The sequence below is a fragment of the Acinonyx jubatus genome, chromosome A2 (genome assembly GCF_027475565.1).
Source record: "Acinonyx jubatus isolate Ajub_Pintada_27869175 chromosome A2, VMU_Ajub_asm_v1.0, whole genome shotgun sequence".
NCBI classification, from domain to species: Eukaryota; Metazoa; Chordata; class Mammalia; order Carnivora; family Felidae; genus Acinonyx; species Acinonyx jubatus.
This window is the reverse complement of record NC_069383.1, coordinates 113,244,313-113,270,346: the sequence shown is the minus strand read 5'-3', so window position 1 is coordinate 113,270,346 and position 26,034 is coordinate 113,244,313. Positions and strand designations below refer to the sequence as shown.

The window sequence follows — 26,034 nt, the reverse complement described above, 5'->3', positions numbered from 1 at the left end:
TTGTAGGCACAAAGGGAGACACCAAAGCTGCTAGAAGGAGGAGTTTATAGTCCACATGAATCAAAATGGGGTGAAATTGAAACATGTAACAAATACTTCAGAGCAGTATATGATTAAGAGCTAAAATAAGTAAGAGAGAAAGCAAATGCTACAAAAGTTCAGGAAATGGCACATCGGTGGGGAGTGGAGGGTGTACCCAGAAAAAACCATGTAGATGGGTTAAACAAACTTGAAAAATTCAAAGATTGACAGGGTGACCTTTTGGGGAGAAACAAAAAAATATATACAGAAAAAGAAACACAGAAATTAAGTATGATTCCTTTAATATGAAATATCCATAAGAGGTAAATCCATAGAGAAAGAAAGCAGATTACTGGTTGCCAGGGCCTGGGGGAAGGGGGAGTGACTGCTTAATGGGTACAGGATTTCCTTCTGAGGTGATTAAAATGTTTTGGAACTAGATAGAGGTGCTGGTTGCACAGCTTGAAGAATGTGCATAATACCACTGAGTTGCGCGCTTTAAAATAGTTAATTTTGTGTTCTGTGAATTTTTCCCCATAAAACAAAGAAAAAAAAAGTTCAGGGTTTGAGGCAGCCTAAAAGGAGGGGAAAGGAATATCCAGCCTAAGAAAACAAAGCCTAGAATAATGCGTAAGCATGGATTGGGGGGAACTCTGCAGAGATCAACGCATTTGAAGTGGATGTAGTACGTGTATGTGAGTAGGAGAAATATGGTTGGAGATACAGATTTTAGGTCAGATGAGAAAGGGTCTGGAATGCAGGCAAAGGAGTGTGGGTTTTATCTTATAAGGAGTGGTGAGATTCCAGGTCTTGAGAAAAGGAGTGGGATGATTTAATCAGGAGATTAATTTGGCAGTAGGGTGCAGGGAAAACAGGAGGCTATCGCAACATCTGGACATAAAATGAGCAGGGCCTGTAGGAACAAAGAGGTAGGGAAAATGAGACTGATCTGCTTATAAACCCTTAGTTTCTGACTTGGTACAAGGTAAGTGCAAATGGAAGCATAAGCATTTAAATTGTCATGACATTCAACCACATAATTTCGCATTTTGTAAAAGTATCCACAAGGATTGGAAAGAAAAGTTCCTTCACCTCAGAGTTGGAGCCCTAAAGGACAACTGGACTGGACTTCGTGACTGAGTCCTGTAGGCAGTCATCAGCCATGTACTCATTTTTATGGCATGTTTACTATGTGTCACACATTGTGCTAGCCACTGAGAGTATACCAGTAGGCAAGACTTATGGAGCTTCCTGTATCCTAGATAGCCCTTTGTCAAAGGATTTTTAGAAATGAAAGGGAGGCATGCTTCAGCTCAATGTAAGGATTCTAATTACTGCAATTGTCCAATGATGGGAGAAGCGTTGTGAGGAAGTGAATACTATGTCAGTAGAGACATTCATGCAAAATGTCAAGACGTATTGTTTGATAGTACAAATAAACCGGATGACTTATAGGGTGATTCCCTAGCAATTCCCTAGCCTAGAATATTAATTTCATAGAACATGTTTCTTTCGCTGTTGACTGTATTGGAACACCAGTGTATACTAAGTGTCTGGACATTTTCATCAGAATTTGTAATTATGTTTACCTAAATTTGAATGCACATTCAATTTTAAGCATATCTGTACAGTTAGTTCCACAGTTCTTTTTAAAGAAAGTACTGTTCTAATGACTTCTCACCCATCATTTAAATTTAATTCCACCTTTAATATTTGTGGTAAGTTCCTCATGCAAGTGATGTTTATATCTGCAGAAGCAAGTTCTCTAAATCACAGTCATGCTGCTGATCTTAAAATCATTCGTTCTCCCTCCTGTGATATATTGCTTGGGTTGAACAAGATCAGCCATGACTACCCATTTTGGGAATGTCTTTGGGATTCCATTTTGATGGGGGTGAAATTTCAAATTACTTTTATTATTCAACTTTTTATTTATTTTTTAATTTTTTTTATTTTTTTTTTTAATTTTTTTTTGAGAGAGTGTGAGTGGGGGAGGGACAGATAGAGAAGGAGACACAGGATCTGAAGCAGGCCATGCCATCAACACAGAGCCCAACGCGGGGCTTGAATCCGAGTTGTGAGATCTTGACCTGACTGAAGTTGAGCAACCAACTGAGACACCCAGGCACCTCTTACTTAGCTTTTTAAAAATGTTTATTTATTTATTTTGAGAGAGAGAGCAAGTGGGGGAGGGGCAGAGAGAGAAGGAGAGAGAGAATCCCAAGCAGGCTCCACGCTGTCCACAAAGAGCCCAAGGCGGAGCTTGATCCTATGAACTGCGAGATCGTGACCTGAGCGGAAATCAAGAGTCAGACACTTAACTGACTGAGCCACCCAGGTACCCCTGCTATTTAACATTTTGACATAGTTATTATAAGCTTCAAAACTGTATTGTCAACATTTAGCAGCTGGAATTAATACAGATTAATTGCACTTTGGAGGATCTGTAGGACTTACACTCCTATGGGAGTGTTATCCTCACTATATTTTGGGAAAAATTCTAGAATGCTTTTAAGTAAGGAATGTTATTTTTTTAGTGCTTATGGTATCAAATGAAGAGAAAGGTTAACTGCAGAAGAAAGAAATCATTTTTGTTCTAGTAGAATATTTTCTTAAAATAGCCCATTTTCATTAAAATATGTGTAAAATTTTGAATTGTGCCTAGAATAGTGCCTGGTATATAGTAGGTACTCAATAAATACTTAGTGAGTATTGTTCATTGGATGTGGGGTGATGGTGGACAAAGCATCTCAAATGGAAAAATAGTATGAGCATAGGCACCAAAGTAGGGAAAATGTGAATTTAGAGAAAAGCCAGGGTAGTCTTCTGAAGGTAGCATTTGTCTGTAGTTATCAGTGTAAAAATACCAGTGTGGTTATATAATTTAGTGGGTTCTAATTTCTGTATAATATATGAAATACCAATGATGACAGTTTCTGATGTTTATATCCAGTGAATAGCTGAGCTTAAACATAAAAAGTTATTACCTGTGACTAATCTGGGTTTTTGAGGTCCTCTGGCTGTCCCCTCAGTTCTTGCTCTAGCTTTCCTTCTAATTCCCTCTCCTTCCCACCCTCCTTATTTCCCCCTCATTTTTGCCATTTCCTATATTCTCTTTTTTCCTTTTTTTTTCTTTCCCCTTTCTCTGTTTCTTGCCTCTAATGGCTTTCTTCCTTTTTTCTCTGTTTCCCAATTCCTAACTTGTCTGTCTTTGGTTAGGTCTCTAACTAGAATATGGAAATAAAATGTGTTTTTATCTACTTGTCAAATGATGAAGTATGGATTTTTTTTATCCTGAATTTAGCATGAACAAAATGTTTATGTTGCTCTTTCTGAGATTTACACATGGATTTTGATTGGTTTTATAAACATTTTTTGAATCACTGATCTTCATATTGAGAGAAGGGGGTCAATAGACCTTGATGTGTAAATCCTGGTAAAGCATAGTAGCTTGTTGAAGTAACTCCTAATTGTCTCTAACAACCTTAGTTTTATCTCTTTTTCCAAATGCCAGTTACATCAGATATATCATATGATCCTTCATGATCTAGGTTTTTTTTTTATTACATCTTCATATATGCAATTACACAAGAGCTGGAACATTTGTCTGTTTTGTTCATTCTTTATCCTCAGAGCCCAGAACACTGCTAACAAATATCAGATGCTCAACAAATAATTGTCATTTTTTATTTCCAATCTACAGTCTCATTCTACTTCCTAATCCTAAGTAGCTATCATGACTTTTTGGAGTTATATTGTCACTAGGATAACTTAGTTTATAATTGATTTATAAATGTAACCGTATGAGTTCATGTTTAGAGAATGCTTTCTTTCCATTCAGTCTACCCTTTAGTCTACTCCACAGCTTAAATCCTTAGCCAAAATGTCACTAAACTATCCTTCTAAAGGACTGTTCTCAAGCACCAAAAGAGTAATCTAGCTGTTGATAGTAATAATTAATGTTTATTGAGTACTTATTCTGTGTCAGGCTCTGTTTTAAGCATTGCGTACATTATCTCATTTTATTCTTCCAGCAACCATAGAAAGTACACACTGTTATCTCTATTTTTCAGATGAAGAAATAAGCACAGAAAGGTAAAAATAGCCTGCCAGGTGATAAAACTAGGATATGAACCCAAATAGTTTGAACCCAGCCACCCTGTCTTGTATTCTTTAACAGCCTAATTTTGCAGTATTTAATTTGGTAGAGAATGAGATGTCTACACTCCCACTCTCACCACCATTACCACTACCACCATTCCACACTTAACAATTAGATCTACACAAATATAAACTGTATTCAGGTATAACTGTGGATTAGACCTAAACTTTTAGTTGTTCTGGTTGACTGCATCAGTTTGCGTGTCTTTTAAGTGCTAAGAAACTTTAAGTACTTATTCTTGTAAGTTGTGACAAGGTAAATCACCAGATCTTTAACTTACGTTCAGTAATTCCACTATCACTTAAAACCAACCACTGTTAAGAGATTGTTCATTTCCATTTTCCTCTACCTGTTGAGTCTCTTACGCAAAAGTCTTTTTTTGTCATCTCAGGATCAAAAGGCAAATTTAATAGGAAGTTTTATATGACTGTTGTGAAAGTCTAAGGAAGGATATAATTGGCCCTTCTTGAGTCTGGACTGTAATGGAATCAGCCAGCATTTAGGGGGAATGTAGTGAAAGATTTGGTTTGATGGGATAAAAATTAGTCATTTGGGTAAGTTCATATACTTTCAGTTTCCTCCCAGTCCACCAAAGGGAATTTTCTTTTGATAGTACAACACCCTGTTCCTTTACCCTTAGAAAAGTTGATCTTGCAAGGAAGGTCATTTCCTAGTTTTTGTGAGGAATTGCTGGAGAATGAGTAGAAATGAACCGGGTATGAAAAGCTGGAGGGCATCTTAAAGTGCTGGGAAAAGGGAGGAAGAGGGAAAGATTATGGATTTACTGGGCTGGGAATGGAGAAAATGTTGAGGAGGAGGGGTTTAGGTGAAGGAGACATTTTGGAGAGTGCAGTGTGTGAAAAAAATTGAAGGGAAGTAGGGAAAAGGGATATGAGAAGCATGAATTGTGATTATGAACTGAATCTTCTGTAACATATTTTGAAATACCTGAGTAAAGAATGGAATTCCTTTTAATCTTACAGGGAACGAGGAGTGGCCCAATTATGAGTTGAGTTGTGTTTCTTTCATTCTTTAGAGGGAGAAGATGGATTGTTAGTTTGGGTGGTGTTGAGTTTGAGGTTCCTGAAGGATCTCAGGTAGCAGTGTCCAAAAAAAAGTTGGAAATACAAATTTAGAACTCTTGAGAGAACAGTTGTGGTTACAGATAAAGATGGAGGAGCTATAAGCAAGCAGATGTGTTTATGGAAAAGGGTGAGCCAAGAAGGAACTTTCAGGACACATAAAATAGAAACACTCAGAAAGAAGAGGTACCAAGAAAAGCCACCCTAGTAGTAGTCATATGACCAGATGAGAACTAGGAGAAACTGGTCTTCAAGCAGCTAAAGAAGGAGACAGTTTCAGTGATAAAGGATGGACCAAATATCAAATACTATAGAACACCAGCGTGCTAGAGCCAGCTCAGACTGGCTTGTGAAAGTCAGCTGTTAAAATTTGAAGATTTTTGTGAGCCAATTATTATCCACAACCATTATTTAAAATACAGTGGTGTATACTTGCTCTTAAACAAGTTATGTTAAAAAAAAAAAAAAACAAACACAACAAGGGTATGGGGCACCTGGGTGGCTCAGTTGGTTGAGCACCTGACTCTGATTTTGGCTCAGGTCATGATCCCAGGAATCATTGAACCCCATCATCAGGAATTGAGCCCCCCATCAGGCTCTGTACTGAGTGTAGAGCCTGCTTGGGACTCTCTTTCTCTCCCTCTGCCCCTCTTCCCAGCTTGTGCTCTCTATATATAATCAAAAAAATTTTTTAATAAAAACAAAAACAAAAAACAAACATAATAAACACCACAGGCATCACTTCCTAATCATTATACATTGTTGATCCTTCCTAATCATGTATGCATTATACATTACACATTCATTATATCCGTATGGTAGAAATGCTGTATAGCATGTGTCACTTCGCCTGTTCTTTCCATCTCCATGCTCAGTGACATCATGTTGGTAGCATGAACTCAGTCACGGTGGAAGTATTTATACCACTGAAATTGGCAAATACTGCAAATCAGAGCATTTTTCCCTGAAGGAGAACCACTTGTTTCAAACACCAGAGCAACTTTGGATAAATAGAATTGAAAATTAAGACTAATGAATTTAGCAAGAAGGAAACAACTTGTAAATTTTGCTTAAGTGTCAGTAGCAAAGTGGGTTGAGAAGTGAAATAATAGAAAGTGAAGAAACATGTTCAAATAAGTTTGAGGAGTTAAGGCAGATTATTACTGTTTTTTTTTCAATTCTTATGCACTTTTGGAGATTAATAAATTAATCTCCAAAAAAAAGGAGTAACACGTGCAAATTTTTTTATGGTAGAACTTTTCTGTTGGAAAGTCTTAAAGAACTGGCTACCTACAGAACACATTTTGGGAAATGTCATTATATTTCACAAATAAGATGATACTGGTTGTAAGTCTGAGTGAGATAAATATCCCCATTATTAAAGGTTCTTAGTTTTCTAAAGGAACAATGTCAAGAATGGATGTTGAATTTTATTGAGTATTTTTTGCGTTGTTTGAGATAATCATCTCATTTCTTTTAAAATATGACCTAGTGCTGTGACATGTTATTTAATTGATATTCTGATGGTAAATCTTTACCTGAGGTAAATCCAACCTGATTATGGTGGTTTGTTCCTTTAGTATATGATTGGATTTGCTCATTAGCATTTTATTTATAATTTTAAATCACTATTAATAAGTGGGACTGGTATTTTTCTCTTTGTTTTTCACTACTTTTTTTTCTTTAAAAAATTATTTAATGTTTATTTATTTTTGATAGAACACAAGTGGGGGAGGAGAAGAGGGAGAGGGAGACACAAAATCTGAAGCATGCTGCAGGCTCTGAGCTATCAGCACAGAGCCTGACACAGGGCTCGAACCCACAGACAGACTATGAGATCGTGACTTGAGCTGAAGTTGGATGCTCAACTGACTGAGCCACCCAGGCACCCTTTTAATATCAATATTACACTCTTTTTGAAAAAGTAATTTGACCACAAGTTTGTATATGTTTTTATTCATTCAACTTTGTCACAAGAAAATGATCTCTTCCTTGAAAGTTAGAAAAAAATAATCCAGAAAATTATCTAGTCCCAGAGCTTTTTGGGAAGTAATTCTTTGATAAGTTTTTGATGGTTTTCATTGTTAATTATTTTTCTGTTTTCTGAAAGTTGTTTCAAAAGTCAGCTTTTGCCGTTTATACCATTTCAGACAAATTAGTCTGATTAAATTGCCCTTTGGCCCGAGTTATTATCTATTTACATCTGCATGAGGATTTTTAGTAGAACCTAAAAAGTTGGATGAGTAGATATGAACAGCCCCGATTGAATGTGGGTTCTCTTGAAATGTAAGGGGTTTGTCTGCTGTTTTCACAGTCTTAGTTCTCTGGTTTATAGGGATGAGTAGAAGGATTTACAATCTAATGAGTATAAACCAATCTGTAATTTACTGACCAGGTGGAGAATGTGGAAGATCCTTGGTATGCATTACCCCCCAAATGGATCTTGTTTCTTCCCTACTGTAGTTTCTGTTTGGAAACTACACCTTCAGTGTATGGTACAATGCAATTCTGAATGTGTTCAGAAAGGAGATTACTGATCTTAGTTATAGGAGGGGTTTCGGGGGGGAGGTTATGGAAACCTGTCTGCCTCTGAAAGCTGCAGGAGCTGGCCCAATTTTCTCTTTGATCCAACTCTTAGGGCCACAAGCTAGGAACACATGGCAGTTTACTTTGTTCTTGTCTACTTCTTTATGAATTCATATATATGTCAAAGGGAAATTGAGACCAGTGTCAAGCATTGCTAGTATGATTTACCTTAATCTGGAATCAACATTCTTTAATTTTTCAGATGGAGATTTTTTCAAATTTTTCTTTATTAATATTCTTTCCTTTTTCCCCCATATAGTTAGTTGAATTGTAAAAAAAAATTTAACGTTTATTTTTGAGACAGAGAGAAACAGAATATGAGTGGGGGGGGCAGAGAGAGAGAGAGAGAGAGAGAGAGAGAGAGAGAGAGAGAGAGAGAGGGAGACACAGAATCTGAAGCAGGTTCCAGCCTCTGAGTTGCCAGCACAGAGCCCTACACGGGACTCAAACCCACCAACTGTGAGATCGTGACCTGAGCCGAAATCAAACCCTTTACCGTCTGAGCCACCCAGGTGCCTCAGTTGAATTTTTAGTTGAATTAAGTGTAAAAAAATGTCAAAGTGGTAACCCATTATAGGTAAAGTTATTTCTCATGTGTTATACATGTTATATGTAATGAATAGTTTTGGTGTGGGTACTCCTTCGGTTTTGACTAACAAATCAGAGAGCATTTATGTAAATTGCTCTCATATAGGTTAGTAATCAGTCAGAAAACAAAACATACAGAAATGAAACACTAACAAATCAGATTTTTCCATAGAAGAATATTTCCCATTCTGAAAACAAACAGTTGTTATTAATGTTGAGTCTACATTAAGAAATTTTCAGTTCCCAACAAGAAGTATTAAATAATGCTAGAGAAACAAACAAAATACATTGGCTATAGTTTATATTTCAAGTTAGAAATAACAAAATGGGATAACACTTTATACCCATGATCCACTACTTTTATGTTATGTATCAAGTAATAGAATAGTTTTTGCAAGTTCCAAGCTTACAAAGGTGTAGAATTAAAAAAAATTTAGAATTCTGTATCGATTAGACTGTGCAGGTCATTAGGTCTGGATGTTGGGGCATTTAACGCCATGATGATAAGGCTTTGGAACTAGATGCTATTTTGTCTTTATGGAATGTACAGCTATTCTAGAATCCCTGCGCCCTTCATAAGAACCAGGGATATGAATCCTGAGACCTTTGGCACATTTACTTGAATACTCTACTCTCTGGGTTTTCCTTTTAAAAATCTCCATGTGGAATGTGCTGCATCTTCTGTCCCTAAATGATTGTGACACACGCCTATAATTTTACTGTAACCATGTAACAGCCATGTGCCATCTAAAATGAAGTTCTATATTTCAATAAATAGCATCTTTGCTGTCTCTAACCTTTATCAAACACCTGTCTTTTGAGGTTATTACTCCTTTTAAGATCTAGTTTTTCTAAAGTCTGTCCAATAATGTAAGTGTCATTATTAATTTGACATAAAAGATGAATGAGTAGGGGCGCCTGAGTGGCTCAGTTGGCTAGGCATCCGACTTTGGCTCTGGTCACGATCTCGCAGTTTGTGAGTTTAAGCTCCGCGTTGGGCTCTGTGCTGACAGCTCTGAGCCTGGAGCCTGCTTCAGATTCTGTGTCTCCCTCTCTCTCTCTGCCCCTCCCCTGCTCATGTGTGCTCTCTCTTTCTCTCTCTCTCTCTCAAAAATAAATAAACTTTAAAAAAATTTTTAAAAAAGATGAATGAGATAAAGGACCTTGACTCCTGATCAGTGACAGAGTAGGAAAGTAGGTGAAATGAATCTAATACATGTCTCTTTAAGAATATTCTCCAGCCCTGTGTGATTTACAGTGAGTCTGTTGGTAGTCTGTTGGTTACTTCTAGAGAATATAAAAATAAGGGAAAACAAACATTCAGAATGAAATACAACAGAGAAAATAAATTTATTTGTGCTTGTACATTTTGGCAGCATAGGTTGTCTGAAAACTTTGAGTATATGTATATCAAAAGTTTTGTGGTTTTTTTGTTTTAATTATTCAGATTTGAAAGACATCAACTTTCAAGACCAACTTACAAGAAGGTCATTTTCTCAAATAAGAGTCACCCTTCCTCGGTAGGTAAATGCAGAATTTATTATTTTATTCATTAGATTCATATTAAAATTTATTTTACTTATTAAATTGGTATTTTTAAAGTATTTTTTTAAAAGAACATGCAAATTCTTCATAGTATTTTATTGTAAAATTTCTTAGAGGGATTTTATTTTGGCTATCAGAATACCTTCTACTATATAATTTACCAGTCAGTTGAAGGAGAACCCAGTAATGTATTTGTCACAGACAAAACAAAGATAGAAGAGTGACCTAGAAGTTGAAAAATAACTTAGATCCTTAGAAATAAGTCTCAGTACAAGTATATTATTTTAGGTTCCTATGATATTTATAATTAAATTGAGATTAAAAAAAAGTAATATCTTGCCTGGTTCCCTGTAGGCCATGCAACCATGATCCCTACTCACAAAGGAGAAAGTAATTTCAATATCCAATACTCATGTATTTTATTTGGGGGGTTAAAATATAATACTACAGATATTTATTTTATTGCTCAAAATTTTCCAGCTCCAGATGGCCAAAGCTGAAATAATTTGAGCAACTAAATAGCTATAGTATTGAATTATAGCTCCCCAAATAAAATACACATATGTGATTCCATACTGATACAGGTAAATTATTGAACAAATAAATGTGCAGTTAAATATGTACAGTTTTTTCTATATCACTTATACCTCAACAAAGTTGTTTAAAAGAAGAAAGACTGAAGAACTACCCAGATCTGGAGAAGAAGACATGGCAACTAAATGCTATGTGGGGTCCTGGAATGGATCCTGGAACTGAGAAGGAACATTAGTGGGAAAACTGATGAAGTCCAAATAAAGTAGTTTATAGTATTGTGACAACATTAATTTATTAGTTTTTTAAAAATATTTATTTATTTTGGAGAGAGAGAGAGGGAGGATGGAGAGAGAGAGAGGGAGACACAGAATCAGAATCGGGTTCCAGGCTCTGAGCTGTCAGCACAGAACCCAACATGGGGCTCGAACCCACTAGCCATGAGATCGTGACCTAAGCCAAAGTCAGGCGCTTAACAACTCAGCCACCCGGGTGCCCCAGTTTATTAGTTTAGATCGCTGTACTGTGGTTGTAATATGTTAGCAGTAGGGGAAGGTAGGTGAAATGTACATGGGAGCTCTCTATCTTTGCCATTTTTCTGTAAGCCTCAGATTATTTCAAAATAAAAAGTTCTTTAAAAGTCACACTGGAGGGGCACCTGGATGGCTCAGTTGGTTAAGTACACAGTTCTTGGTTTCGGCTCAGGTCATGCTCTCAGAGTTTCATGAGTTCGAACCCTGCATCAGGCTCTGCACTGGCAGCATGGAGCCTGCTCAGGATTCTCTCTCTCCCTCTCTCTCTCTGCCCCTCCCCTACTCGTGCTGTCTCCGTCTCTCACAAAATATATAAATAAACTTTGAAAAAAAGTCACACTGGAGTCCCTAAATAATCATTCTTAGTAGATTTTCATTGATTTATAGGGTGAGTTTCTGTTTGCAGATCTTAGAGAGAAGCAGGGGCCTTCTTTTCATCAAGGATACCTCCTTGAGCTGTGTTTCTTAATCCTGTCCATACACACTGCAGTCCCCATCTCCACAAGTTTGATTTCCACTTAATACTTCAGCCAGTTACTTTCAGTCCCCTGGAAGACCTGTGAGTGGAAAAATTCCACAAGGTGCTCTGCCTTCTCGGGAACCATCTCTTAGCAAAGTTTTTAGTTGGTGACAATCAGTGTCTGATTTGAATTTTCAAACCCAAACTGTGAAAGCATTTAGATCTCATTAATAACCTCTTGGTCCACCAATCTTCATTACCCAAGGCAACATCTGAACAAGAACTTAAAATTAGGAGTCTTATATTGGAATGGTGAAGATGAGGGAAGATCACGTTTTTAAGTTAAATGTCTGGGAATTCGGTGAATACAACTAGTACTAAGGGAACTTTGATTCTTAAAGGAAATCAATAGTAGGATTAACTTTGGTTAGAAAACCAGTGTAACTTTAGAAAAACCTAAAGCCATTTAAAATTGAAAGACCAACCTCTTGAAAGACAAAAGGTAAGGGGCAGGTAAGTACTTTGGCATCTGAATATGAGTGTTTGGTCCACATCCAAGCATTTGGGCATAAAAAATTAAATGTTAAATATTAGGAATTCTTCCCTGAAGTCTTTTACTTTTGCCAGAAAATCTCTTTGTGTGTTCAACCAATTTAGAAAACTACACTATTTTACACACTTCAGGTGGAACAAGAAAAAAACAGACGTTTGTCCCTAGAGCAGTCAAATTCATAGAGACAGCAGGTAGAGTGGTGGGTGCCAGAGACTGGGAGGAGGAAGGGATGGGAGTTAGTGTTTAATGGGGACAGAGTTTCAGTTTGGGGAGATGAAAAAGTTCCAGAGATGGATGGTGGTGATGGAGTACAGTGTGAATGTACTCAGTGCTACCGAATTGTACATTTAAAAATGGTTGAAATGGTAAATTTTTATGTTGTGTATATTTTACCACAATTTTTCTGAAAAACCAAAAGGAAATAACAGGTTTTCAGCAGTTAACATTTTACTTTTTTGCCAGGGTGCCCAGCTGTAAGGAGAATATCTGCTTGAGGGCATTTATTCTTAGGCGTTTTTAATTTTATTATTAATCTAGAAATGATTCCTTGGGCATCATTTACCAACTGGCAGTTTAAATGGCCCCTGTATCATAAATTGTGTGTGTAAAAGGAATCCTGGTACACAGGAAACAGAGCTGGGTGGTAGGGAGAGTTGCTTGTGAGGTTAATTTATAACTAAGACAAATGAATCTATAAAAAGAAGAAAAGCCTCATAAGAAATATGTTAACTGATGGTAAGGGAGAAAAAAGGGTTTAGATAAAAGATATCTGAGCTTGTTTGGTCCCAATGATTTTATGGCTGAGGAATTCAATTATAGGTGTACTGGGTGGAGTAAATCACAATTCTGTAAATTACTAATAGGACACAACGATCTTTATCGTCTTCTGTATGTGCTCACATGCAAAGTTCAGTCCTGCCCTCTGTAAATAAACTCTCTGCCTAGCTATACTGCTGTGTATGAATTCAGAGCTTCAGGATTGGAACAGAGATAATGTTTACTTTTAAAACCTAAGAGGCAGGTAGGTGGTACATTTAGAAATAAGATTAGGAACTAGAACAAATTGCTTCTGCTTTTGAATTTTGATTATTGGGTTTGTTTCATTTTACACTAAATTCTTCTAAGACATTTTTATGACTGAAAAAATATTTTTAAATAAAAGATGACATTCTTATTTGTGCATAGTTTCTTCCAGATCTTATTAATGTGTTCACATTTTTTACTTACCAGTAATTATAGTATATGTGGCATTTTTGCTTCTTTTACTGTTAGATCATATAAATCTTTCTTTGTTTCTACTTGGCTTCCAGATTTGTCATAGTGGCAACACAATAATACATGTACCACATGACTTACTAAGCAAGTTTTGAGGTAGTTTCAAGTTTTTTTATTATTATACAATTACTATTCTGTATCGTTACATATAGTGAATGTCTTCATGCACGTATTTCACTTTTTAAAAAATAGCTGTTTGGGTACATTGCTGGAAGAGGAGTTTCTATGTTAAGGGGTTTGAGCAACTGTATTCGTCTCTCATCATTAGTATTTAAGGCATTTCAAATTGCTCTGGAGACATATTACCAGCAATATGAACAGAAATGTATTTCCTCCAAAGTATACATTTAAATGATTTCTATCCATAGAAATATATTATCATTTAGCAGTGGCTTTGTATGTGTGATAGTAGAATGAGGGTGGAGAGTGAGGGCCTTCACCAAGTTTAGGTATCAGAATAATATGGGGGTTTTGGTTCTTTTTGTTTTATTTTGTTTTTGGTTAGGGAAAAACCGACTTAATTCCAGGGAGTTGCAGATGATTTCCTGAGGTTATGCCAAATTTAAATAAAATGTAAAGACTGTGTTGCAGGTCCCTTAATGTCCTTCAAGTCCACATGTTGCTGGTTAGAAAAGAATGACTACTTTTGAAAATGGGGGTTTTACAAAGTAGGACTTCTGGAGAGATGGATACAGATCAGTTGTTTAAAAAAGATTTATCTAAATCAAATATTCTAAATTTGTGCCTTGAATATTCGAGGGGAATAGTTACTTCAGAATAAAGACACAGAGAAAATTTTAAGGTACAAAATTACATGGTTAAAATGTATTCCAACGAACAGGAAAAAGATTAGGGGTGATTGTCTTTGCTTTTCATTCTAAACTTTAATTTGAGGGTTTAAGTGATAGAGTTAATGACCTGAAACAGAGATTGTAGTTTTTAATTACAATGCAGTATATTGTTTTTTTAATATCAAATAAGCAATGTAATAACAGTATGGATCATTTAAAGAAGAAAATTATCTGTAATCTCAAATTGTTATTCAAACTATTCTACAAGTTGCCTTCTAGTTCTTAATATACACACATATTTTGATATGTGTATGTAGTATTTGATAAATACATTGCTATCCCTGACCCCCAAAGTCTACACAATTAAGGACTTGTGGTAAATGATTTCTGTATTCTCTTTCCATTCGAAAACAATGTTTTGAAACCTAACTTTATCTAAGCTACATAGTATTTTCTGAAAAAAATGTGTGTCAACCACCGTGGCTACCATCTTTACTTAAAAATGTTAGTCGCAGCTGTAAAATGTTGAGGGTTAATTCCTAAAAATTAAGCCTGAAAGAAAAAGTTCGTGATATAGAGACTCTGAATTAAGAGTTTGTTAGACTGCAGAACACATGGTAGATTTGATTATTTGAGATTCTTGAATAATAAATGAAGCAGTGTTCTTAAGTAATTTTTAAAAAACTTGCTGTACAAATATATCTGATAAGAGAGGATATAAAAAATTACTTTTGACAGTTCCTTAATTTTCACTTATATCCTATGCTTTCATTCTTAGAAGAGAAAAATATTTTAGTCTTTTTGTAATTTCTTAATTTTAATTTTTTCATCAACTAGCACTATATAAAATGGATTTGGGCACCTAAGTAGGAAAACTGTACATGTCTTCATCATCTCCCCTTTCACAGTTTTGTTTGCCTTTAAAAAAAATACCAATAAGGAGCTGGAGAGTCCTAGATATAGCATGCTTGATTCTTTGGCTACTTTGAATAACTCCCATGTTACAAATCATGTGTCTCAATTCTACCACAGTGTCATACAGTAAGAGGTCAATCATTGGAAGCCACTATTATTCTGTGGAACATGAAGTAACTGTGATCTCTCTCGTTTTATTCAATTTTTTCTTTGTACTGATGAACTCCTTGTCCTTCAGTCCAGATCCTGTGATCTGAAATCATTTAAATTACTAAAAGTTTGATATTTTTAACCTTTTATACTCTCAGTAGACAGGACGTAGGAAATTTAGTGACGTAAACATCTTTAATAATCTTTAAAAGTCATAAGACTTGGTAGCTGGGACAAAAAACAATTAAGTATAAATTTCAGGGAAATACCAAAATGGCATGACTTTTGTTTTCTTTTGTTAGCAAGCCACATGGCTTTCCTCTCAAACTCAAGGAATATGTAGTGCAGGCTCTACTTTTATGATTTTGGTTTCATCTGCATCACAGAAATATATGTTTTCCTAAGTTTACTCACTATAATTTGTGATTGCTATTTTTCTTATCTGCGAAGGAAGTACAACAGCTCCCACTGGGGAAATACCATGTTAAGTCAATCCTAAAATAAGAAATCTAAGGGAAAGGTCACATCCTAATAACTTGTGCAAATCTAAATTCCCATGGAGCTTTAAAATTATTTTGTAGGAGTAGAGTATTAACAATGTGCTGTTGAACTTCTTCCAGATGAGAGCACTTTTTTGTGTCCAGAAGTAACCACTGACGTATAAATATAATTGACAAGAACTAATTCTTTTAACAACTTATTTTGAATATGAAGAGAAATCTAGCATGACTATTAAACCATGAAACATTTTTTGCTGGTTTCATTGGAATTATAAGGTGTACCATTCAGAAAGTATTATAATAATTACATACAAACAATGAAGACGATTTTTCCTACTACACGTAGATGTTTATTTTTATTTGTATTATTTTTTGAAGATTTTTATTTTTAAGTATTTGACCCAATGTGGGGCTTGAACTTATGACCCAGAGATCAACAGCCATATGCTCTTCCTACTGAGCTAGCCAGTCTCTTTACTATAGACATATTTAATCATCAACTTTTTACCAACACTGACCTCCAGCTATGCTTTAGAAGAATGCTAACTATGTCATTCGAGAGAACATTGCTGTTTTGGGAGTTGAGGACACCTGGGTTGTAATATTTCCTCTTCTGTTAATTAGCACTTTCTTAAAACTTGAGATCGCAATTCCTTTATCTGTTAAGTGGGAGATGTTTATTGTGAGGATCGAATAAGATCAAATATATAAAGGGCTTAGGAAATTCTTACAGTAATATATAGCTTTAAGGTATTATTAGAATTTTTGCCTTAAATTTTTATCTTCTCCAAATGAAATCAAAGTGGACAGAGGACAAGTGGTTTATTCCATCCTACTCAAGGTAAAAGTCACCAGAACACCCTGATCAGTGCTCCATTCACTGGCCAAATCCAAGTCATTTTTTAAAAGGGTGGGATTTAAGTGGAAGCCATTCCATTATACTGTAATACTGTACAAGTGTTACATTTTGCCATCAGGATGATTGTTTCCTAGTACATAGTAATTTTTTTTTTGAGGATTCATTGTTGGAAATGTGTCTTGAAAATGTTTTTATTTGTTGCTTTACAGAAATGCATATCCTTATTGCTTAATCTGTACTTTTTTTTTTTTTTTTTTTTGAGAGAGAGCATGAGAGTATAAACAGGGAAGGGGCATAGGGAGAGAGAGAATCTTAACAGGCTCCACACTGGATGCAGGGCTCCATCTCGTGACTGTGAGATCATGACTTTAGCTTAAATCAAGAGTAAGATGCTTGGCCCATTGAGCCACCCAGGCACCCCTATTCTGTACTTTCTTATTACCAATTAAAGTGGAACAGAATGCAGTTTTTGCCTTTTGACGTGCTGTTTCTTTCCTTAATTCTGATTATGTGTTTTCAGCAATTTAAGGATTTATAGGAACATACCTGGTTGCCCTACCTGCTGGGGTCCATTCAGTAGCAAGAGCCATTTGTTGAAATTATTGACATATTTCTGCATTTAGTTATTTTAATTTTAGACCCCATAATAATATATTGGCACATAATAAGAAATTACAAAATAATTTGCTTAAATGCTTATCTGTATGATAGGATTTCAAAGAATCTCTGTAACTATTCAGTATGTCTTTAAAATATCTTTGTTCAAGAAAGGCGTTAAGCCCCTTTATTGTATTACTTAGTTTTTTTTTAATTTTGTTTTAAGCACCCATATGAAAAGAGTGACATGTAACAGATATGTACTCTATCACATTTTACCAGAAAAAGTGCTTACTAGAAGCAGTCACACTTCTAAAAATGCAGTGCCTCTGTGTCTGACAAAGTAGACTAACTTCCTTTACGTTCACATCCTTTTAAAGAGTAACTGACCTGGGATGGGGTGGTAGCTGGAATGTGTTGGAGTGACTTGACTTTCACCTTCCGTGAAACATGGTTATAAAAAATGCTGCCAAGTTGTGTTCTCAGTATATAGACTATTTTTATCCATCAGACTTTGAAATAAAAGTAATAGCAACAACAAGTAAGAGTCTAAGAATACATTTTTTGTACACTTTACTCCCCAGTGCCAAACTTTCTATATATGAATCTACTGATTGCTGCTACTCTACATTTGTTTTTCCGACCTTTTTAATTTCTCTGATGTTGATTTAGTTCAAATTTTCCTTACCTGAAAATTCCAAGTTATCTGACTCAACAGTTTACTGTTTCCATTTCATCCTCCAAGTTGACAGTTATCTTTCTAAAATGCTGTGTGTTTACATTTTACCCTCCTTTCAGGGAGCATTAGAAACTTTGTGGTCAGCCTCAGCCTACCCCTTCAGGCTGTCCCCTCCAATTTGCTACCACAGGTATTACGGTGCAGCCTCACCAGACTGCTCAGTGTTCCTCTCACAGCATTTGGTTCACAACTAGAATATACCAATCCTTATATCAGACTATTACTGATTTTGTAGTCAATATTAGGGAGCTTCTCAAGAGCAGAGACTATTCTCTGGGTATCCCTAGCACTTAACACAATTCCTAGCAAATATTGTGCCAGTATTAAAATAATGTAATTGAAGTTAATGATTTAGATATACTTTTATTTCTACTAACTAAACATAGTATTATACGCAGCCTTGCCTAAATATCATTTTAAAATTTACCAGCTAGAGATGCAAAGCATGTACAGAATTTACTTATTTTAAGAAAAGAATTTCCAGGGGTGCCTGGGTGGCTCAGTCGGTTAAGCGTCCGACTTCGGCTCAGGTCATGATATCACGGTCTGTGAATTCGAGCCCCGCATCAGGCTCTGTGCTAACAGCTCAGAGCCTGGAGCCTGCTTCAGATTCTGTGTCTCCCTCTCTCTCTGACCCTCCCCCATTCATGCTCTGTTTCTCTGTCTCAAAAATAAATAAACATTAAAAAAAATTAAAAAAAAGAATTTCCATGATACTATATGTATTTATAATTTTATAGATTTAACCTTTACATAAGCTTTTTCTTTTTGCAAATAATGAAAGTGAATCCATAAAACCACTTAAGTACCTAATCAACTACTTTTTACCTGTATAATTCAGGAATGAAGAATGTTTATTTCACAGACTAGTTATGGTCTTTCAATTTTCTATTGCATTTGAAGCAGGACTTCTAAGCCAGGTAAAGGCCTAAGATGGTTACTTGTGCTGACATCTTTTTTTTTTTTTTTTTTTGGTAACCAGTTTATGTGTATTATTCACTAAACAAGTATTTATTGAACCAGTTTAGTATATCCAGCACTCTTCTAGACAAAACAGAGATGAGATAGTCCTTGCTCACAGTCTTATGTCAAAGACAGGACCTACACATATCACATGAGAGAATTAAATAACAGAGCTGGGCAGTGTGTGACTGAGGAAAAACATGTAGTAAAAATTTGTGGCAGAAAACACACATGCAGAGCTGGAGTGGTGAGTAGTTTCATTAGATGCTTGCCACTTGGAAGAAAGGATATGGATACATAAGAAGGAAGAAGCTGGAAATTGTAAACATAGGCATCATGGGGTAGGAAGTTCAAGATAATTGGTGGGCATGTTGCACTTGAGAGTCAGTGGGAAGTTCACATACAGAGGAAAAGAGCTGGGTTTGGCACGGAACAAACACTGGACTGAGGAACCTGGACTTTGTCTAGGAAGCATTGGGAACTTGAAGATGTGGGGATGGGGAAGAGGAAAGACAAAAGCTCTCTGTGGAAGGGACAGAGAGAGATATCTTGATAACTTAGAAGATTTGGTGACTAAGAAATGAAGAGGATGAAAGAAAAAAGGGTCAAAGATGAACTTTTGGCTGATATAGAGAGGTGAGATATTCAAAGAAATAGAGAGGAGGGACACTTTTGGGGGGAGGAAGATGAGCTTGCTTTTAGACTTGTTGAATTTGAAGTGAAAGGTGGAATATCTAAGAAGAAATATCCCTCCTAGAGAGATGTGAATACAGGATGAGCCTCATTTCAAAGGGCGGAATTAGCCTGCTGATTGGCGTGTCATTGGCACAGAGTGAAGCTGAGGTCTTCAAAAAAAAAAAAAACACACACACACAGGTGAAGTTTGGAAGAGGAAGATGAGAGAGAGGAAGGAGAGGTATCATCGATGCCAAATGAAGAGGGTTTTAGGAAAAGGGAAAGAAAATAGTATCTCTAGTTACCTGGCATTGTGGTAATAACTACATATATAATTTTATTTAGTCCTCACAAAACCCTGTAAAACGGGAATTATGATTATCCCTATTTTACAGGTGAATAAAGTAAAGTTTAGCGTGGTTCAGTAACTTGCCTGAGAGTACACTGCCAGTGGGAGGTGGAATCTGAATTGAAACAGAGATCTTTCTGCCTCCCAAGCTCATGTATTTTTTTTTACTGAAATAAAATATAAAAATGACAGCATAAGATCAATGCTGAATGAAGAAAGAAATAATGCCGTTAACAGTTATAAGGAGACTGTCATTTAAGATTAGAATGTATGTCCAACGATAAGAGTGTTTCAGCAAGTAATAGGTGGTATGTGAATAGGGAATGATTTTAGACCACTGAGAATTTTGGCAACAAATAGGACAATTCTACTGGAGCAGCTAAGTCAAGTAAACTCAGGAGAGAGCACATCAGTGGAGAAGAGGAAATAGTATAGGGGTGAGGTCTCAGGAAGGCCATTGAAAAGAAACAGACCCTGTGGGGAGAAAAGACTGCTTCCACTAAGTTCGTAAGAAAGGATAATGAGGTTAATGTGACCCACTCTCCCAGTGGAGATAAGAGGTAGGGTGAAGAAGAAAGGTGTCAGGTAAGCATAAATTAAAAGGACTAGTTATAAAGATATTCCTGAAGTTATATCTTACTTGGAAGAAAAACTCATTAAAATAAAGACATGGCAGCCAAGTGACCTTAATCAAATCTCTTTCCCTCTTCCAGACTCAGTTTCCCCATATGTTAGACAAATTAGGTTAGACAAATTGATCTTTAAAGACCCTTCTAATACTTAATTTTCTAAGTGAGTAGAATGGGTCAACTTTGGTCTGTTCACAGATATGGCAGTCATAGCTTTATATATCAAAAGAATTTGCAAGCAGGGATAACTAAAATTAGAGCTCAAAGGAGACTTGAATTTTAAGTTCACAAGTCAAAATTTTTAGGTATATTCCTTTCCCCTTTATTAAAAATTATTAAAATGTCTGACTGTATTGCTAACTGTAAACTCTCGAAGTCAAGGACTATATCCTGTTCTCTGGCATGTCCTTAGCATAGAGCATAATGTCAGCTACACAGTAACAACTCAATAAATACTTATTAAATGAATGAAAAGTCAATTACAAAATAAAATGTCACCAGTAGAGGCTTCATATAGTACTCTCTCCATGTTTTTTCTCTGCTTTGATGGTTCTTGTCAGTCTCCCCCATGACAAATCAGAAACATGTTAATTATGTTAAGACAGTCACGTACCTGCCTTGTTTTTGTATCATTTTAATTGTTTTTCATTTGGCTACTAGGCTGATTTCTTATAAAACAAAAACAACAACAACAACAACAACAAAAAAACAACAAAGAAAAAACAAAAAAAACAAAAACTAGGGGAATTGATTAGTTAATGGAAATCTCAGGATTTTTCAAAATTATCTTTTGTCGTAACTTAAAAATTAATTAGTATCCTAGTTTCTCGTCTTTTATTAATTGAAAATTTATAATTTATACTGTGAAGGAAGAGTGATTTAAAAAAAAAACAAATCTATTTCTGAACAAATGTAGTGATGTTTGTGTAAGGAAAAATAATGCCACAAGAAGTCATCCCAAATTTAGTAATGCTTCCCATCTTAAACACATGATTTCAGTTGTCCCCAGGCCAGCTAAATGTTATAAAATGTCACCATGATACATTAACTTCCTTATGGGTTCTTATTACCTCCTCAACCCCCAGTAGATGGAGTTATAAAAACCCTGAAGTATGACAATATAGTTTATTACATGCTACTTAGAAGTATTCTGCCAAAAGAAGCTGAGAACTACAGGAAATGGATTTAAATTTACAGCAGTTCAGTGATACAGAATATACTTTTTTCAGACCACTCAAACAGCAAGCCAGTTTGTAGCTTTAATGCTTGGTATGGTGGAGACATTACAGCCATGCCAGAATCAACAGAGACATCTCTGGTTAGTGTTCTTAAATGAGAAAACATTTTTGCAAATACATGTTTTTATATACTTTATACTACTTTCTAGAATATTGTGAATTTTACTTAGTGCTATTTTGAGAGTCACTGATTCTTCTCATCTTTCTGATGAAGAATTAAGCCAGAGTTGACATTTCATTGTTAGCCAACTTCACCTTCAGTGATCCAATGATCTGAAGATGTCTTTTTATCCGTTTCTTTACCAACCTTCAAGCTTGCAGATTGGCATTGGTCATCCTTTACCCTGAGTTAGAGATTTACAGTATTTGTTTACATGGGTTACATAAAAATGCAGACTTCAGTAAATAGCTTTTTGATTCTTGGATAGAAACTGAAATACTGGGCAGGACAACTAAGTATCAAAACACCGAATGCTCAGTGGAAGCCCTATAGTTAGTAATCCTGGGTTTTGAGTGGACATAGCGTAGTGTGTAGAATCAGCCATCCTGTGAAAATATGTACTTGAAGGAATGGATAAATGATTTTTTTATTTCTTCCTTAAAAGTGTATTCAATTTTAAGTATTTATTTTTTTTCAAAATCCACAGTATTATTTTAAAATGAGTCACCAGTTTACTATGACATACATATAAGCTATGTCGAAAAGATATTATAGAATATATTCCATATTTAGAATATGAGAGGTAGAATAAAAAGTATTGAGTGGTAAAAGAGAAGGAAACTGGATGTTTTATCCTAATTTGCTTCTTCCTCTTTAGAGTGCTGTGGATTTTATTTTAGCTGTTACTTTCCTGACCACGGGCAGTGTCACCACTTCTGTTACAGTCTTCTGTACTTTGAGAGTTAGAGCCACCTATAAATCAGCAGTCTGAGTGGAATCTTGGCAGATGAGGTCTAAGTCAGGAAACAAGCATTTTGTTTATATTTAGATAATTTGAGAGCCTGGCCTCTGGGCATTCTGTAAGAAGTCCAGAAAAGAGAAGCCTGAAGAACAGAATATTTATTATGAATAGATGTTACCTTTCTCTCAGGGGTTTAATTCCAAGCAGCTTGAGTAAAACGAGGGACATTGTCTCTTTTCACTTACTTGGCAGTAATTTTAAAAGAGAGTGAAGAGTCCAAATCAGAAGAGAATGAAGACCGTAGCAGAGAACATAAGATGACAGCTGGCACAAATGCCTTTTTGGCACTGTTGAGAAAGGCCTCAGACTCAAAATCTGAAAGGTAGTAAGAGAGATCATTGTTCCACAGTACAGTTGATACATTTGGGAAGGTCCTTTGAAACATATATCCATGTCACAAAAGAGGTGGTAAAATCCCAGGGTTTTTCAGCCAGAATGGCACTTCTATTAGAATCACTCATCAAGTTGAAAGACACAGCAAACAAACTGAACAAATAAAAATAATTCTTTAGCATCTGAATGGCACTGGAGTTCTGTGTTTTCCCTTGTAAAGCGTATGTACTGTAAGTTAGATATTGAAAGAACTAATGTTAAGTTCTGCTCTTAGAACCTACTATGCAGAATGACTGTGCTCTAACTTTTCTCTCCTTGATTTTGATAGTCATTTAAATCACTTATTATCACCTCTACTAGTAAAAGATACAAAGGATCATAAGAAATCAGAATACTTAGATTTGTAGCTCATCTGTTCTTCATTTATCCTTGAAGCCTCTAATATTCATCATTAAGGATGATTAGTAATTAACTTGAGCCATAGAATTAGATTTTGTACTGCTAGATGTGGATAAACCAGTTATGGGGACTTCCATAATTCCAAAATATGATTAGGTGATTAGTCATACACTTATTACTGCAAATTCTTGAGATCCTTGATTTAGAACAAGTTTTTCTATTAAAACAATGTATTGTATATTTTTTACCTCTGTTAGGTCATTAAGCTTTTAGTTGTCCAACCAGTAAATAAGCAACTTCTTCTGTCACTGTTTTTTATTGTGGTAAGTTATATTATTTAACATAAAATTTGACGTTTTAATCATTTTATTTTTATTTCTTTTTAAAAACATTTTTTTATTTGAGAACAGTTGACACACAGTGTTACGTTAGTTTCAGGTGTACAACATAATGATTCAGCATTTCTGTTTGTTATACTGTGTTCACAAGTGTAGCTACCATCTGTCACCATACAACACTATTATGATATCATTGACTGTATACCCTGTGCTGTACCTTTTATTTCCATGACTTAGTCATTCCATAACTGGAAGCTTGTGTCTCCCACTCCTCTTCACCCATTTTGCCCCAGCCCCTACCCCCCTTCCCTTGTTGGCAACCATCAGTTCTCTGAATTTATTGGTCTCATTCTGTTTTTGCTTGTTTTGTTTTTTAGATTCCACATATGAGTGAAATCATGCTGTTTGTCTTTCTTAGTCTGACTTATTTCACTTAACATAATATATAATACTAGGTCCATCCATGTTGTGGCAAATGGCAAGATCTCATCCTTTTTTTTATGGCTGCACAATATTTCATGGTGTGTGTGTGTGTTTATCATTTTTAACTGTTCATTTATCGATGGGCACTTAGGTTGCTTCCACATCTTGCCTATTGTCAGTAGTGCTGCAATAAACATAGGAGTGCATATATCTTTTCAAATTTGTGGTTTCCTTTTCTTTGGGTAAATACTCAGTAGTGGGATTATTGGGTCATATGGTATTTTTTTTTTCTTAATTTTTTGAGTAACCTCCATGCTGTTTTCCACAGTGGTTATACTAGTTTACATTCCTACCTACAGTGCATGAGGATCCCTTTTTCTCCCCATCCTCTATAGCAGTTGTTATTTCTTATGTGTTGTGTATTAGCCATTTTGACAGGTGTCAGGTGATCTCATTGTGGTTTTGATTTGTATTTCCCTGATGATGAGTGATGTTGAGCATCTTTTCAGGTGTCTTTTGTCCCCATTTTAAGTATACAATCTAGTGGCATTAATTGCATTCACAACATTGTACAAACACCAGCCCTGTCTATATCTAAAACTTTTCATTATCCCAAACAGAAACTCTACCCATTTAAACAGTAACTCCCCATTACCCACTCCTAGCCCATAGTTATTTCTGTTCTACTTTCTGTCTCTATGAATTTGCCTATTCCAGCTATTTCATATAAATGAGTTCATATAATATTTGTCCTTTGGTGTATGGTTTATATCACATTTTTAGCACAGTGTTTTCAAAGTTCATCCATGTTGTAGCACATATCAGAACTCCCATTCCTTTGTTTGGCTGAATAATATTCCATTGTATTTACCTACCACATTTTGTTTATCCAGTCATCTGTTGCTGGACAGTTGGGTTGATTCCACCTTTTGACTTGTATGAATAAGGCTGCAGTGAACCTGTAAGGGTTCAAGTATCTGTTTGCATCCCTGTCTTCATTTCTTTTAGTTCTATACCTAGGAGTAGAATTGCTGGCTCATATGATAATTCTGTGTTTAACTTTTTGAGGAACCTCCAAACTGTTTACCATAGCTTCTGCACTATTTTACATTCTTACCAGCAGTGTACAAGGATTTTCACATCCTCCTCAACCCTTATTGTTTTCCCTAGTTTTGATTATAGCCATCCTAGTAGGTGTGAACTGTTATCTCATTGCAGTTTTGATTTGCATTTCCCTAATGACTAATGATCTTGAGTATCTGTTCATGTACTTATTGGACATCTGTATGTCCTTGGTCAAATGTCTGTTCATGTCCTTTGCCTTTTTTTTTTTAATTGGGCTGTTTTCCTTTTGCCTTTTTATTGTTCTGTCACTTTTTAATTCATGTTCTCACATACCTCTCTATATAATAAAAAAGATAATTTGAGCTCAGAGAAATACTTCCTATCAGCCTTTCATTGCCACACACCTTGACTTTCATCCTGTTACCAAAATCAGTACCTAAGACTCTCTCTTCAAATGGAATTTTTTTTTTCTGAATGCATTGATACTGTGGAATTCCTTGTATTCTTTCCCAAATTTCAGTTTAATGAGCCCATGTGGAGGGATGGAGAGGGGTAGCGAACAAACAAACAAACATCTGTTTTCTTAGAGTGATGGAATGTTAGACCTGGAAGAGACCATCTCTTTCTCAAACTGAAATCCAAAGATTCTTTGAGGATCCGCAAGTATATTGTTGGGATCTGAGAGTTTTAGAATTTAAAAATACTGCATTTTTACACTAATAATAATCTAAAAGGTCATTATTAAAAAGCCCAAATTTCACAATTCAAGGACA

General features: G+C 35.7%; 1 protein-coding gene across 3 annotated transcripts in view; it reads left to right on the top strand.

Moving 5' to 3' along the window:
• PPARG (peroxisome proliferator activated receptor gamma) overlaps nucleotides 1-26,034 on the top strand; it is a 134,345-nt gene that overhangs the window by 14,092 nt on the left and 94,219 nt on the right. For 2 of the 3 annotated variants that reach the window (XM_027042668.2, XM_015074649.3), the window contains exon 2: nucleotides 9,887-9,959. The gene's annotated coding sequence lies outside the window, so the exon portion shown is untranslated. Of the gene's footprint in view, nucleotides 1-9,886; nucleotides 9,964-26,034 lie in introns of all 3 variants that reach the window. The other variant, XM_027042669.2, reaches the window with a different exon arrangement.